Source organism: Pavona decussata, unplaced genomic scaffold (genome assembly GCF_977016875.1).
Source record: "Pavona decussata unplaced genomic scaffold, jaPavDecu1.1 SCAFFOLD_416, whole genome shotgun sequence".
NCBI lineage: Eukaryota > Metazoa > Cnidaria > Anthozoa > Scleractinia > Agariciidae > Pavona > Pavona decussata.
This window is the reverse complement of record NW_028145778.1, coordinates 1197006-1205990: the sequence shown is the minus strand read 5'-3', so window position 1 is coordinate 1205990 and position 8985 is coordinate 1197006. Positions and strand designations below refer to the sequence as shown.

The window sequence follows — 8985 nt, the reverse complement described above, 5'->3', positions numbered from 1 at the left end:
TTCGATTTAGCGCGAGGTTCGAGTTAGGGAGGGTTCGAGTTATCGGGAGTCGACTGTATTATTTTTTCTCTGCTGAATGTTCCATAGCCAAAATCACTGATTCAGGTTTCAAATTTCTGTAAACCTACCATGATGCTCAACTGTCGACAACTTCAAAAAAGTGTCCAATTGCTTACTGGTGTTTCCTGTTTCACCACTTTTCACTGGTTTGTGGTCATTATATACGCCTATAAGTCCACAATTGCAAAGGGAAACATACACATCTATTCTGATTTACATGCTTTTCAAAATGCTCAGTGTAATTGCAGCCATCCTATAATAAGCAGGTCTTATGAGACAGAGGGCAAAGGTCTTGTAAAGTTCATTTAATCACAAGACTGATTTTGAAGTGGCCAGAGCAAGTTTCATGATTCTTTTGTACTCATGGAAACCAGCATTTTTTCCATGATTATGCAACTCAAAGATAATGTGGTGTAAAAAAATGATTCTTCAGTCAGAAGTAGGAATAGTATGTATATTACCTGCACAAAGTCTGGTCCTTTGCTCTGAAGAGGGGTAGAAAAGAAAACTGTGCCTTGCACAAGTTGGACTGTCCCCATCCCAGTTCCGGTGAATTACTGATTCTGCATTCTTGGCATGCAACGCACGCATTTACAGTGTAAATTCCAGTATATACACGAAACACTTTAGGTATAGACTTAAGAACCAGCCATCGTTTAAATAAACAAATCAAACGCTTCTTCCTTTGCAATAATAATTATTGTATTCTTCGAATGCTTACCATGGGGTTAAGATAGCCAAGAGCCAGTGAAAACTGGAAAAAAAATGTTGAAAATTATTTCAGTTTCAAAATGACAGTTGAAGGTACAGTATAAGAACATATTTTATTTTGCATTACATTTGGAATAACACTGTAACCATTATTTCTGACCTTCTATTGATCGGAATGAACACATATTCACTGTCCAGTAGGTTCGTCTTAAAAAACTTCTCTGCTGCTGTTAACCGAACCATTCTAAAAATAAAAAAATAAAAAAATTAGATGGCTAATTCATAGACTGTTATGGAAACTCATAATAGAGAATATTATTGTTACTTTATAAATAACATTTGTATGCATATATTAATTGTCACATCATGGCATAATAATTTTATATGTATGCATACTTTTTATTGAAATATGTGCTGTTTAAACTTTAAGTATATTTTAAATCTGTCTACCTTGAGGTTACTTGACCAACATCTTGTTCCCCACATAAAGTGGTATAGAAATAGGTACTGACAATGGGATATATACACTGAGGTAGTTGCCTGAAACCACAAAAAGAACATATACATTACTTTATGCAATGATATGGCCATGCCATTGTGTAACAAATAGGCGCAACTATCTAAACTGCAAGCAACCAGACATACGTGCAGTATGAACCATTACTTAATTGATCAAAAACAAAACTATTGTGTCAGTGATCATGGCCTTTGGTTGAACAGTTTGCACATCCGCCTTGTAGATTTGAAACCTAGAAAGTGTCACACTGTCTGAAGGTGTAGTAGGGGTACTGTACTGTGAGCTTGACAAATCTATAACTTCACAAAAATCTGATTCCCTAGGACAGCTGGTGTCTAGTGAAGTGCTGGCATCTGCTTTAGGGCTGGTCCCTTGTGAAGTACTCAAAACTTCTGAATAACAACTAGGCTGTTGTGGAGAGCTGATGGTCTGTTGTGAGATGGTGTGCTGAGAAGAGCATTCCTCTTGCACAGCATGTGATGATTCTACAAGAACCCCCAACATATATGTAAACCAGTATTTTTCTAACGGGATATTATCAATTTCAAAATATCAAGTAAACCAAAACTTCACATATAATTTGGAAACCTAAGCCTAACTAGGCCTGTACGCGTGTAGCTCATGTGTAATCTTCTTCTGTCTGTTTGTATAGTTAGTTCCTATGTATCATTAGATACAAGGCTATACATATATATATGTATGTACAGTAGACCTCTGTACCCGGCAATACTGTCCCGGAAACTTCAGTCATCTTGAAAGGGAGAACCTGACTTGTCCAAAACTTCTCCAATTGTACACATACATTGGACATGAAGCTTGGGTTGTAGGGCACCTCAACAGTTAGATTCCTTTCTTGGTCCACAAAACAAAAGTTACACAAGGTCAGCTCACTGACAAACATTTGAAGCTGAACTTGGAAGTAGTACTGTGAAGTAGACTTCAATGCAAATGAATTTCCATTTTTAATGCCACCAATTTCTGGGGTTAGGAAAGCTTGTTTCGGGTCAAGATCTCTGTGTTTCCAGGGGCATTTGTATTCTATAACTCTGTCTGGGCAATCATTGGAACACTGGCATTTCTGAATATTATCGAGACTTGCCCCAAGGAAAGGCTTTGACTTTGAAATTAGAAAACCTTTCGAGAGTAGTTCCAGCTTGTAGTGGGTATGGCTGGTAACATGCTGATATGCCTTGCGAGCACTTTCTTCATGAAATAAGCCCCACTCCCTGGCATTTTGTGGTTCCATTTCATGTTGCTTTTTTGAATGTTTGTGAGGTGTCTTGGCCAATAGCTTCTACCAACTTTGTGGCATTTTCAGCGTTATTTTTCTCGAGTGCCTCCTGGCGGGTGAAGACTCTTTTGCACTTTAAAGCTGTTATGAAGCCTGCCTTCTGTAGATACCATTCCTCACATTGCCACGGCTTTGAGGTGGTACTCTCAACATACTCCCTTTCTGTATCACTGAATGATAACGACCTCAATAGTTCTTCAGTTGAAATACTGGGATCATTTATTTAAAATCTCTTGCAATTTAGTATTCATAATCCCAGTCTCAGGCTTATTGCCAGATGAATCAGCAGGTTCGTCATTGAAATCTGTATCTACTTCTGGAGCGAAATAAAGTTTTTTGAATAAGGGCAAGATAACAGGTTTATAAGTATTTAGTTGGCACATCTTTTTGGTAAATGTTCTAAGGTACTTTTCATCTGGTGGATTTGTGTCTTCAGGAGCACGGACATCCACATCAATATTTTGAACGTACGTGTGCTTACGTTTTCTTTTTTGTAAGATGGTTGTTTGCCTTTCTCGATTACCAAATCCTTCACTTTGCAGGCTTGAGTGTTTGCTCTTTGTCTCTTGGTCCAGATGCATGCACCACTAGTTACACTGCTGCTGCCAGGAGTATTTGATAAATCTTCTAAGGCGTACATGGCAGCCGCAATGTGCTTACATCCCCCATCCCGACCGCCTTTACACTTGCATTTTGCCTGGAGTACACTGCCTCGGTTTGCACCTTTACCCCCAAGAATGAACCAGAGATCGTAATACTCCTTTCCTTCATGTTTTGATTTTCATGAATGGTCACACTTTGGCTACATATACATGAACACCCTCTTGATTTAACTGAGCAGTAAGGAAGGATTCCACATAACCATCATTGAATAAGCGATAATCGTCAAATGACTTGTAAGCGGCTAGTCCTTGCTTGTCGTAGGCAGTGGAGTAGTAAACCAAGTGGTTAAAAACATCGTACAACCCAAAGGGCGGCGACGAGTTGAAGTTGTTCACGGTCTTCAGGAAACGTGGATTGGGAATTTGCATATCATGAATTATTAAATTATCTGCATCATTTGTTTGATCTTTTTCGAAGTTGGGATCCACTGGCAAAACCATTTTTTCAAGTGCAAAGGCAATTTCCACCAGCGAAGATTTTAAATACCCGCTCACTGAAACTCCGCGTTCCTGCAAATACTTTTTAAGTTCCGCAACATTCATGGCCTTAAAGTTGTTCATATTCGTCTGCTTTGACATTGTAAATCTGGAAGTGTTCGAGTTTCAAAGTCTTAAATAAAGAAATGGAACAAATATTTCTTAACCGGAACTTGAACCGCCTAGCTTGTGTGGCCAAAAATTTTACGGATGTACGTGATCATCATTCACCTACGCACAGTATAGAGTAATAATTTTAAACGACAAATCGTCCCATAAAATTATAAGTAGATTAACTTGCCATTTCCTTACTAGCAACAGCAGATATTGGGTCAGGATCCTCCAGCGTTGGACCATTTCCACCAACAAAGTGTAGGCTACAAATATAACTATCCTTTGTACACACGAACGAGTCACCACGATGGCATGCATTTATCCACTTTTTCCTTCTCTCGATTTGTCGAACTGCGCCAGGAAAATAGAAAAACTTTACCGGATTACCATTTGGGTTCCTTTCCCAGGATTTAGGATATCGGGAATCATTTTTACAAGTACCATAAGCACATCTTTTAGTCATGACCATGATGTTTGTACACCGAAATGTGTGATACGCATGTGTTCAAATGTCCGAACTTTCACGGTTTGTTTACATCAGAAGTCATGTGACACTACACGTGAAATCTAGCACCAAAAAGGTGAATTGCTGTTCCACTTTGACCGCTGAAGCGTCGCGCTTAGCAATTTTGCAAGATGGACCTGGATGTGGCTCAAACTCAGGATTTCTTGCATCCATCTTGTGAGACTCAGATGAATCATTTAAACAAAAGTTCATTTTCCGTTTCACCAGCATTTCTTTTACTTTAGCTGTGCTGTGGTATAGCGTCTTGCCCGGTGAAATGAACTTCAAAGCATCATGATGGTCGTATGAGTGCGTCTCTACTTCCCAGTTCATTGGAACTGTGACATCACTGGGGGATCCGACTCCAACTCCTCTTGCATGCACTCCTTGTCTACCTCACTCTTGTTGGAGTCCTTTTCTTTCCTTTTTGCGAAGCTTTTTCTTGTCAGGTTTGGGCGCCATATTCCAGTCATCAAATGGAGTATGTGCAGTTGGAATAGCAAATTATTCACGCCCTCACACAATAACCGCATGCCTAGCAACCAAACAACAAAATGACGCTGTGGTAGCGTGGGGATCAAAACAAAGGTCCTTTTAACAACTGTAGCCCTTAGGGAGGGTAAAACTTTGTTCAAAATGGCAGAGAGATACGACCATTCAATCGGCTGACCAAAATGCTACTGCTTAAAGCAAAATTGCGCAGTTTTCTACGAGAATCTCATTACATAGTGGTTTCCAATTTGTTCAATTGCGTTTTTATTCAAAACTACGATAGATATAGCAGTGAAATTTGGCAAATTCCTTCGTCTCAAGGTAATGAACAAACGCTTGCTTGCAAACTGAGCTACACCAAATATTCATGAAATCCTTGACATCCATCATCTCAAAGACAGATTTAGTGCTAAAACCTTTATTATTACTCCTTTAATGTTTTGCAAGCTAGCAATTATGCCCCTTGTTGTTCTTGCTATGTAGCTTTTGATCAATTTGTGGCAACTTTATTACATTTTGTAAAAAATCACAATTTTTGGAGTTTACGTATAGCAGGGGGCACCCCCCATCTACATAATTAAAGGTATCAGTGTTACAGTTCTATCAGAATATGAGATCTGAATAGTTCTTACAGCTACTGAAAAAGTTTGATAGTGATCACTGTTTTTCCTGTCGAACTATTTCATTCTAAACGGCTTCCCAAAATTCGCAAAATTACCAGTGCTACTAACTTAATTGAACTTATCTCCAGATTGTGTAATGTAAAGCACTACCCCTGGATGAGATGCTACAAGTAGGCCAATTCAGTGAGACAATGTCAATGTGGAGCAAGGCAAACATCCAATGAATGCAGAGAGCAGGGCTTAATCTACTGTCCATGCACACTTTTGCGAGGATCACATGGGGGAATTGTTATGACATGATTACAGTGGATAAGTCTAGTAGTACTGCAAACAATAAACAAACAATCAAGAACAATTTACCTGAACAAGGTCTCCAAGTTCTTCTCCTCTCTCCAGGTCGTTTCCAAGGTGAACATAGCGCACAATTTTGTGGCTGATGTGGGCGAAGTGGGTATTACGGGCTGTTTTGCCTTCACCTGAATCAAAGTTGTTGTACTGCTGCAACTTTAGGTTGAAAACATCATTCACCTCACTTAGGTACGCCAGCACTGCGGTATAATGGTAATGGAGACCATTGTCTGTGAATAGAAAAGGCATCCAGAATTACATTTCTTTCTTTGTATGGGATTACTGCCACTTCTACATGTTAGCCATTGAATGTTGTGAAAATGTAGATAGTTTGTTTTCAGTGTGTGTGGTGTACGTGACATTACGTGTAATGTGGCATCACAAACAAAAACTGTGATTCTACAGAAGAACTGCCATCATATTCCAATTCACACAATAAATATGTGAAAATGTGTTCAGTATAAATAGAATATGACCAACAATTTTACAAACGAATGTATTTGCTTACTGTCCATTTTACAGTCAAACCTGTATTCAAAGTGGTTACCCTGTACTCAGTGGGAACTTGTTTTAAGATCAGGACCGTCACGTTTTTACACCTCAATTGATCATATTTCCATGTGGTTCCAAAATGTCCTCTAAATTATTTTGGGAAATTAAGAGTTCGAAATGAGTCCCTCAAGAATATTTGCTTTAACTTTGGGACTGGTTTTTATAATGGGACTACCATTGTGGCCTGACATTATTTTATTGATTGAATACTGAATTCCTTTATTTGTATAATAGACATGGTAGATCCAGCATTTGTGACCCAGAGTTATAAAAGTCAGGAAGATATGATATACATACTCTTAGAGAGTCCCCTTATACGTTTTATATTATTTTTGTCAGATAGTTATCAAGCTCAACTAATGGCACCGATGTTATATAATTATTGACATATATGCACATACCAGAAAAGAGATACACAGAGTATCCGGGAAATACCCTCTCCAGCCAGGAGAAGCAGACATCTAATGCACTCTGGGTAAAAAATGCATCCTGCTTTGTGTCTTCGGACCACAAATCAAGTTCTTCACTGCTCCTCTCCTTTTCAGCTTTCTGTACAACAACATAGTGCCCATGCAATGAGAGTCCCCGCTTTCCATACCAGTCTCTCTGGGTCTCCCTCACTCGCTTTACAAGTTCCAGTTTCATCTTTTAGTCAATGATCATCACACACTCCCCTGGCTTCAGAACAGTTCTTCATTACATACTTATTGTAGTCACCTTGGTGCTTTGTGCGTAATAAATATGCAAGGTAGTCATAACGAACTTTGAACATTTCTTGTAATCGCGCCTTCAGGTCAGATTTGGCAGATTCATCAGACAAAGATTCCACTGACTGCAAGAGAGACCTGTGCACATTGTAAATTGGGGTAATGTCAGTACACACTGCTTGATGTTCCTCCGAACAAGATGCAAATGTATGTGTCTGACACAACTCCAGACATGAAGAATGCCTCTGGGCAAGTTTGGAAAACTTTGTTTTCACAAATGTCCGGTAGTTTCTCCCATCCTAATGAGGGTCGATCCATTAAGTACAGGGCAATGGGAGCAGACCTCTTCAGTAAATAAGCACAACTCAACAACATGTTCCCAAAGTCATCGCAGATGTTACATAAACCTGCAAGCATGGTGTTCATTCGGAAATTAGTAGGCAAGTATGTGTAAATGTAAGTCCTTTTGACTCCATTTGGAAACTCACAGGCACACCTCCACGTCCAAATAGTATGCAGTAAACCCTTGCCGCAGTTACAGTTTTAGACGAGCAAAGAAAATAACTTTGATGAATGGAGTATGGATAGTCCATTCCAACAATAAACAAAAGCCTTTGCTTTTTCTCAGAATACGTTCTCAATCGGCTGAGCTGTTTTGCTGCATCTACACGAAAGTTGAAGATTTCTGGTGTGTTGCCACTTTGAAATGAAATTTTGCTTTTCTTGAGCGTGTCTCCGATTGGTATCCTCTGGGTCCCACTTGCAGCATTCTTTCTGATGGCCTTGTTTAGCTCTTTAACCTGGCAGGCCTGGTACTCTGCTGCTAGCATTGAAAGAAACGAGTTTTCATTGTCAGGAGAATTGCAACCAGGAATAATAATAATAATAATAATAATAATAATAATAATAATAATCGAATATTTATCCAGGATAACCCTTCAGTATAGAATACTGTTATCAACGGGGTCCTGTTGACTAAGAATTAAAAACTTACAAATAAGAATAATTAAGAACTGATATGTAAAAGCAAAACATGCACTAATTTAGAACTACAGTAAAAATTTACGGATAATAATCGTCCAAGGCTTTCCTGAATAAAAATCTAGAATTAATGCTTCTCAGACTTAAAGGTAAAGAATTTAATGTTGAGGCACCTGAAAAATAAAAACTACGGCGTGGAAAATCCAGTTTGATTCTGGGCAGTTTTGCTGCTTTCCCATTGTTTCTAGTATTTAAAGCGTTATGATTCACTCGTTGAAAATAATTCTTTAAAGGAGAGCATACAGTTCCATTAAGGCAGTCAAATACCAGACAGCATGCTTTCTTTTGTAAAAAGTTGTCAATTGTTAAAAACACTTCCAAAAGTGGACTGCCACTTTCCAGACTGTACCAAATCACACATAAATGAAGGCACATCACTGGGAATAAAGTTAACAAACTGATTTGCCAGAGCAGAAAGGTTATCGATGGCCTTAGCTCTCATTTTCTGCTGCCTTGTTTGTTCAGCTTCTTTATATGCTTGCCGAGGAATTTTGGGATACTTTGTGATGACGTCTCTACCACTGACACAGGTAGGTGAAACATCTGATTAACACTACACAGTGGTTTCAACAAAATGGCATGATAGCAAATCCGGATAAATATCACGCTCTGGTGCAGGGAAACACGGCTTATGATTTCGATATAAAATGCGAAGAAAAGCCCATACCTTTTTCCAGTGAGATACAGCTACTAGGCATAACATTAGATAATAAGCTGAAATTCGATTCTCATGTCGCATTTATCTGCCAAAAGGTTGGAGGATAAGTTAATGCCTTAAATAGGCTTAAGAATGTTCTACCTTGCAAAACCAAGGAAGCACTGTATCGTGCCTTTATTTTACCACATTTCGATTATTGTAGCCAGATATGGCACCATTGTGGAGCC

At 38.9% G+C, this 8985-nt stretch overlaps 2 pseudogenes across 2 annotated transcripts; both read right to left on the bottom strand.

Moving 5' to 3' along the window:
* Positions 1-777: 777 nt before the first annotated feature.
* LOC146450981 (uncharacterized) lies at positions 778-4043 on the bottom strand (annotated as a pseudogene). Its single transcript, XR_014860180.1, has 6 exons — positions 2009-4043; positions 1615-1773; positions 1445-1581; positions 1222-1316; positions 932-1015; positions 778-814 (listed from the first exon to the last, which is right to left on the bottom strand). The product of XR_014860180.1 is annotated as an uncharacterized LOC146450981 (transcript).
* A 1412-nt stretch (positions 4044-5455) lies between these two features.
* On the bottom strand, positions 5456-8089 carry LOC146450980 (uncharacterized; annotated as a pseudogene). Its single transcript, XR_014860173.1, has 2 exons — positions 6754-8089; positions 5456-6030 (listed from the first exon to the last, which is right to left on the bottom strand). The product of XR_014860173.1 is annotated as an uncharacterized LOC146450980 (transcript).
* Positions 8090-8985: the final 896 nt, after the last annotated feature.